Raw genomic sequence first — 8,609 nt, forward strand, 5'->3', positions numbered from 1 at the left:
AAAAGAAAGGATGTCAGTACAAAAAATGTACTGAGTATGTAAGGCATGAATAATACTAGCATAATAAAGAAATAATGAAACATGAGGCGAAGATATAACCTGTAGGTCAATTGCCTCTTAAGGCGAATACTATGCCTACTTAACTTTTAAAGGAAAACACATATTATGCATATTAAATATACCATCATCGTTAACCCGCGTTCGGATAACTATCACAGGCCGCCCACTAGTGGTGTCATGTCCGGCCAAATGGGCACGGTGTTATCGTAAGACGCCCGCCTTAGCGGTGTCATGCCCTGCCATCTAGGCACGGTATAATCATAAGCCGCCCGCCTTAGGGGTGTCATGCCCGGCCATCTAGGCACGGTGTAATCTCATCATTATATACTTATCATAAAGCATGCATTAAAATTAATTAAATACTACAACTCTATCGGGGTAACGTAAGGTCGAGAACTCCCGGTTCCATTATGAAGTAGTCATGATCATCATGTCTCACCTTGAAGGAACTAGCATTATAAGGTGAGTCTAGCAACAATGAATAACATCAAGGAATCATGTAAGGATCATTAGCTTCATAAGAGTATCATATCATGATCTTTAGGCTCTCTAGATTTGGATTCATCGTCATCATTATCACGTGCATAACACGTCTCTTCTCATTATCTTATGACTAGCCCTTGATAGCCTTAAACTTATAATTTTCGGAATATGAGAAAGTCATGGGAAGATAAAGGAATGTCTTATTATAGGAACCATGCCTTAGAAAAAGAAGGTACTAGCCTCACTAACTTTATCTATTAAACGCTTCCCTCCAATGTTCGCGGTTCTACATTCAAGAGAGCTCGTACTAAGGTTAGATAACTTGAAACATGCTTAAGCTTAAGCTAAAGCTAATGAAAATTGGGCAGCATCTCCTTTGTTTCTATAACTTTCTCCATATAATATAACTTCTCCCAGGCATCAACAACACACCCACAATATCATAATCAGTGAACTTCATTAAGTTAGTCATTATTCACTTTTCAAAATCTCCTCTCAAAGTCATCCATAACCATGGTTATCACCCAACATCGCATTCATTCACATATATAATGCTTCTTCAACATTCTTAATATAATTCATAATGAGATTATCCCATAACATGTCAAGAACTATGATTCAAGTCAAGTTACCATTCAAGAATTCCACTATTCTCATATTTGTAACCCATTTTCTTCTTTCTTCCATAATCCAAGTCTTTCAACCATTCAATACTCTTAATAGCATGAAATAAACATAAAACTCACCTTTGATTGTGAAGGAATGGGTTTTGAATGGAAATGCTTCAGTTGGAGAATACCCTAGCTTCACTTCCAAAGAAATTTCTAGATTCCATCAACCCTAATTAGCATTCTTGCACTTGATTCTACTAGTCTTTGGTATTTAATCTTTGTTTTCCCTTGAATTTATGTTAATGAAGTGTGTGGAACCTTCTAGAGGCCTTGAGAGAAGTTGAGAAGATGTAAAAATGAAAATTTAGAAGTAGGAACTTATACTTATACTTGAAAAAAAAACTGTCCCGATCGTGTTATACGGACACTTATACGGTCCGTATAACATTATACGGTCCGTATAAGTGACCGTACTTCACCATCAGGGATTTTCCCTTCCTGTTGAGGTTATACGGACCCTTATACAGACCGTATAAAGTTATACGGACCGTATAAGTGGTCGTATAACTGATGTGCCTGGCTTTTATGGAACATTCGAGGCCTTTTTACGAGAAGTTTTACTTGTTTTTAAGCAAGTCGGTGTCCATTTAATGTGTTTTTAGTGTTTTTCAGTGTAACGGAACAGATTCGGAATGAGAACAGTTGAAAGTGCAGAAGTGGTCATAAACTCAGTTTACAGACCGTATTCTTAAACACGAGCCGTATTCCATGGGCGTATTAAAGAATAAGAAGAACCAGAAAGGCAGGCTGAGGAAATGGTGATTTACGAACAACTTTTACGGACCGTATTCCACTTTACGGTCCTTATTTCAAAGCGTATTTAACCATTCGAGCATCTGGCAGAAAGTCGAAGTTTTGGAAGTTGAAAGACGACTGGGCAGTTTACAGACCGTAAACCAATTTACGGTCCGTATCTCAAGAGATTGAAGTTGCTCAAAACTGGAAGGAAGACCTGGTCAGAACTTGTTTACAGTCCGTATTTCACTTTACGGACCGTATTCCCTATCGACGGGGATCAAAGTACAAATCAGAACTTTCACGTTTTCGTAACCTATAAATAGTCATTGTAGGGTTTTAATAGTTATCGTTATTATATTTTTTGAATTTTGGCTTAGAATATTAAATACTCTCTATAGTTTTTGAAGGTTCAGACATCAATTCAAGTATTATCAATTCCTTTTTTCTTCCAAAGTAAGCAATTATGAATTCTTCAATTTCTTATTTCTTGTTCTTTGTCATGAGTAGCTAAATTCCCTTACTAGGGTTGTGAACCCAATGATGGGTGTTGTGTGATTGGGTTGTGATTGATATACACATAATGGATTATTAGGGTTTATTTATTCTTCATTCTTCATTCATAATTAATGGTTGCAAACATTGATTAAAGCTATAAACCTTGATTTTTTGGAAAATAATTAGGGTTGGTAAGAATAAATAACAACGACTCAAAGATTTAAACTTTGTTTAATAAATTCACTTAGGAATAAGAAGAATTTTACTTGGCATGATTAATCGTTCTTCATAGTTACTTTCTTATATTTGGGAAAATCATAGAAAAAGATAATCTTTATTTATTGGGAAATAGTAGAGATTCATATAGAGATTAAGTGCATTCATATAATGATCCATTAGAAGTATATCAAGATCAATACCCCTGATCATACACTCTATCTAACGGGGACACAACCTTAGTTTCTTTTACCATAAATTTCCACCAAAGCAAGTAGATAGCAATTAGTCATAGAAAAACCAACTATTACCACAACCATCGGATTAAGACATTAGACCTAAGCTTACCATCCTATGACTTTAGTAACCTTTTCACACCATATTCCCTGTGGGATTCGACCCCAACGTTGTTGGGTTACTATATTTGACAACGTCCGCGTTATACCATTAATAGGTGTAATTTGAGCGTATCAATTTTTGGCGCCATTGCCGGGGAATACAGTTTTGAAATTACTAAATAGTGTTTGCTTTATTGAAGTCTTTTGCTTATTTCATCACACCTTGTTTGCTACTCTATGTAAACCAGGTGAACATGAATCAGAATCCGCAAAATCAACGTCTTTGGTAATTAGGGGAATCGGTTGAACAATCAGGTGAATGAATCAGATGATAAGAATATTTTCGCTGATCTTGTTCCGGAGGAGGACTATGCATCTGCTATTCTTCAGACTCGAGTTGGAGCTGCTACTGTGAAAATTGAGGCCTCTCTATACCAGTTGTTGAAGCTTGAGGGATACTTTCAGAACTCTACCGAGAATGACCCTCAACGTCATTTGCAGAATTTTTTGGAAGTGTGTGCTAATCACATCCAAAACAACGTTCCACAAGATGCTATTCGGTTGAGGTTATTCAAATATTCCTTAACTGGAGAGGCAAGAACATGGTTTGAGAAGCGCCCGAAATTCGATTACTTCATGGGCAGAGATGGTGGGTCGCTTTTCTCACAAAATGGTACCCCTAGCAAGAAAAGCCGAAATTCGTGACAAGATCTATGAATTTAAGCAACGACCGGGGGAACAACTATATGAAGCCTGGGAGAGATTCAAGAAGTATTTGCAGAAGAGCCCAAATCATGGTTTTCTGGATCACATACTAATAGAGAAGTTCTACCGAGGGCTAGATCCAGTGACGCAGTCAGTTGCTAATAATGCAGCTGATAGTTGTTTCATGAACAAATCTTATCAACGGGTGACCAATATACTTAATAAGCTGACGACTCATAATCAGGCTTGGCACTCAAACAATGCTGATGTGGTACCGTTTGGTAGTGCTCTTGTCACGCCCCAATTCCATGGGACGTGATGGGCACCCGACCCCACATCCGAGCCGAGCGAACCCACGGTACCCTATTGCACACATAATTTTTTTTTTCAAATCTATAAATCGAATAATCATGAAATACACAATGAAGCTTTCAAACTTTACAAAATCATGGATTATACAAAATTAACTACATAACACAAATCGACATGCCTACGATGGAGCCATTGACTGCACGACATACCATACCCACAACGCTGTCTACAAAGTCTCTAACACAGATCCAGAAAATCAAATCAGACAGACTCTGACTCGGCAAAGCCTCCCGGGGAAAATGGAGCTCGCCACCTCCTCGCTGAACGTCTTCTATAATCACATCAGCTCGTCCGGGAGTACCGCGCTGCATGAAACGTGCCCCCCGAAGACAGGGGGTCGGACGGAAAATGTACGGTGCACGTAAGGCATACAATACGAGAAACGTAACTATAATCAAGCAAGCGTAACGATCGGATACATACGTTACTCGGACTAGCAACCGCTTACCTTACAAAACCCAACTCATACATACCTGCTACATATGCCAAAAAGTGTACGAAACTAGGTAAGTCAACGGTACCAGGCGCCTACTTTATAAGTCACAGATCGCATGTCCGAAGAGGTACAGAAAATACAGAGTGAACCGGTGATGTCACACGTGGACGAAGCAAGGAGAGTGCCGAATGTTCGAGATGAGGTCATGTACCGACGGAATACGAACATACAGATCGTACGAGATCGGCATATATCGGACAAGAGTGCAAAACGTACGGAAAGGCTCGAGAGGATGACATATGTCGGATGTAATACGTAAAAGTATATCAAAATCATAAATCTCATATGTGTATGGCGTGTCCCGGCCCTCCGATGAGGGACTCGGTGATTAGAATCATGTATAGCAGAATCAGATGTCATATATGCAAATAACGTGTCCCGGCCCTTTATTAAGGGACTCGGTAGATAAAATCATGCATATCATAATCATGTATACATAACGTGTCCCGGCCCTCTACTGCGGGTCTCGGTGAGTAATAATCATGTGCCATCCCCTGGCCACCGTCCCCATAACATCACATCATAGTCACATACGGATAACGTGTCCGACCCGCAAGTACGAGGGACTCGGTGAATAATGCGAGAAGTGCGCACGAGAACATGTCTACGGCCGGGACTCGGTGAATCGAATCGTATCGTAACGTACATACGAGATCATAACATGCCCGGCCCGGACTCGATGAAAGATACATTGAGTCGCGCGCGAGCAGAGTAGTGCGTGTAAACATATGCATATGAAATCGGACTCGATGAATACATCGCTTATTAACATCAAGATTCGAACAAGTCTCGGGTTCTTCCGGTTAGCATCGGAGAGTTATAGCATTTAACATACCGAAACCTCTTCGGAATTTCAAGCGATCCGAGATCGTGCATAAAGGACATTGAGGCTTACGGAGGATTCTCATGTCAGTTACTCGGATCGGATGACTCATATCAAAACACTTATACCAACTATTCATACCAGAATGCTTACGCTGAAATTCTCATATCGGAATAATTTATGTCAGAATGCTTATATCAGAGTGTTCATATCAGATCATTCGTATCGGAGTGTCTATATCAGAATAGTCATATCTGCATTACCGGATTCCTATAGCAAACACGGAACATTAGCCAACAGTTTCCATTAATTATCGTACGGAATTAAAGCAAATAGTACCATACATTTAGGTCTCGGGGATTGTGGGCCCACCTTGGATCAAGTCGGGTATCGAACATAGAAACGTGGTCATTGTTTTTCATTGGTTCATCCTCAAAAGTTTCAAGGCATTCCGGTTTCATTTTTAAAAGTTACAAACATTTGAACATCTATTTACAATAAGGCGTACTCATTTAGTTCAATTCTACTGAGTCAATAGTAACTAAATTCAAGCTCAGATTTCTAGAATTAGAGTAGCCCCCGAGGCACATATTCAAGCCTATTACATCTATGACATGCCAAAGAAAGAAAGAGTAGGCCTTACATACCTTTTCTGCCGCTTACGCTACTCCAAATCCTCGTCCAAAGTTCGCCAAAATCTGTGATTTGGTCATGTTTACCAATTACTATTCATGAAGCTTTAAAACTCCAATCTTGAACTTGTTTTTATCTGCCGAAATTTCGGCAGCACCTCCCCTGTAAATGCACCATCCCGAGAATATGGCTCGGCCCAAATTAACATTAACAACAATCCGGGAATTCAACCCGGCCAAACTTTCAATCATAATATCACAACTTATACCAACAACTTCAACAATTGGCTAGAATCACATACTAACATATATAGTCATCTTTATACATAAGCGACGACTTGCAACAAATTTCACAGTTTCTATCCAATATGAACGTTTTCATACTCGTTTACTCTTCAAAACCATTCCAATATCATTTAGAGGCATTACATATGATTTTTCATATTATTCACAAAACATACAAACTTCCCACCGAAATCATACTTATCCAAAACTTCCATTTTTTTCAACAAACACATCCGTAACACATTATCATCTTCCAACTTCATTAACGACAATCATAACTAACACCTAAACCATTCATTTCCATAATTACATCACAACTATGTTAGAACACATATACTTTCCTATAAACATATATGCAATTCCAATGCCAAACTTTAATCGTTAAACTTCCATCACACTATAAAGATCACTTGACGCAACTAACATATTAAACAAAATAATTCCATCACCATTGCTCCCACCTATAGGTCACGGCCACATACACTTCTTCAAATTTATTCCGTTTTCGTTCTACTTTCCTTTCCAACACAAATTCTACAATAACCACAATCAAAATACAACACAAAATTCAACTCATTCTAACTACACCATATCCCATGCATTCGGCCACATGCACACAAACACCCTTGCCATGCAAACTTCCATATTCCTATGAATTCTATTCATTTCCATATATTACAACACAAACCAAATCTTCATAACCCATAAAAGAGAATGAAATCATACCTTTTCTTCCAAAGTTCTTCGCTTGGTCAAGGTGTCCAATTGAAGAAACAAGTGCTCCTTCTTCCGAAACAATTACACCACGTTGTAGAGGAGGCTTGAATTAGTAGGAATACAACAAGAATATAATTTTTGGAACAAATTTTCAAGGGGGTGAAATGATGGGGTGTTGGCCGAACACCCCTTCTCCTTGTTCTTCTTTTTTTTTTTTTCTTTTCTTGCTTTCTTTCTCTTCCTCCCTTAAAATATGACTACACACACATATATATAGTTATGCAAGTCATGTGAGGGGCACATGGCTCCCCCTCTCTAGATTTCTCTTTCTTTCCTTTTCCTTTTATTTATTTATTCTAGAATTTTCTTGAAATCTTGACAAAGATGACTTAATTGTCATCTTTTTTCTTCACATGGCCAATATGGCCTTTTATGGAATTTTCATGAAACTCGGGTGAAATTCCCATTTTGCCCCTCGACTTTTCTCAATATTACGATTTTACCCCTATCCTTCCACATTATTTCCATTGGCCATTTTGCAAATTTCTCTTTTTATCCTTGGCCTTTCTTAATATTTCCCATGCAATAATAGTCATAGATTGTATTTATAACAACTCGTACACCAAAATAATTTTTGAAATGGTCTCGTCCTTAGCTTCCCACGACGACTTCGAAATATCCAAACGTACAAAGTACGGGCCATAACAGCTCTGATCCAGAATATAGTCAAGGAGAATCAAGATACCCAACAAACATTGGCAGAACTTGCAACAAATATTTCCTTGCTAATGAAGAAGTTTGATGAATCCCAGATCAAGAAGGTAAATGTTTGTGAGGATGATACAGTTTTACCAAAAGGGATGTACCATACTCAAGATGGTCCGTTCCATGATGGACCCCCTATGCAGGTTGAAGATGCTAATTATGTTAATAACTCTCAAGGGGGTTACCAAAGACAGAACTACCAAGGTGGTTATCAGAGTCAGAATCAATGGAGACCTCAGCAAGGTCAAGGTGCTTATAACAACTCTGGGAACTACAATAATAATTATGGTGGTGCGAACCAAGGGAGCTACAACAACAGTAACAATTTTGAGAACAAAGGGCAGTCAACAGAGCAAGGTAGTTCGAAGGTTGAATCAATGCTTGAGAAGATTCTGGCCAATCAGTCTAAGTCTGAGAGGACTTTATCTGGGCTGACAGAGACAGTGGGTTCCCATACAGCGGCTATTCAGAAGCTTGAATCACAGATGAGGGATATTTCTAGAGAGCAGCACCCTCCTAAAAAGGGAGGACTTCCGAGTGACACTATTCCAAATCCAAAGAATGGGGGAGGCGGTGTAGACCGTGTGTTTGCCATCACTACTAGAAGTGGTAAAATACTCCAAGGGGCTGATAAGAAGGTGGTTGATCTTGAGACAATAGATGAAGAGGATGAGGTACAGTCTGAAGCACCCATTATTGTTGATGAGAATCCTGCTGACAAGGAGGTTGCTGATATTCCAGAGATAGTGAAGGAGGCTGATAACATGAGCAAGCAGACTGTGAAAGGGGCTCTCCGCCCTTTGACTCAGCTTT

At 39.0% G+C, this 8,609-nt stretch overlaps 1 non-coding gene across 1 annotated transcript; it reads right to left on the reverse strand.

Moving 5' to 3' along the window:
• Nucleotides 1–3,696: 3,696 nt before the first annotated feature.
• LOC132043414 (small nucleolar RNA R71) lies at nucleotides 3,697–3,802 on the reverse strand. The gene has a single exon (XR_009411799.1). It is a non-coding gene; the product is annotated as a small nucleolar RNA R71 (small nucleolar RNA).
• Between the last annotated feature and the right edge of the window lie 4,807 nt (nucleotides 3,803–8,609).

This window comes from Lycium ferocissimum, unplaced genomic scaffold, assembly GCF_029784015.1.
Source record: "Lycium ferocissimum isolate CSIRO_LF1 unplaced genomic scaffold, AGI_CSIRO_Lferr_CH_V1 ctg24200, whole genome shotgun sequence".
NCBI classification, from domain to species: domain Eukaryota; kingdom Viridiplantae; phylum Streptophyta; class Magnoliopsida; order Solanales; family Solanaceae; genus Lycium; species Lycium ferocissimum.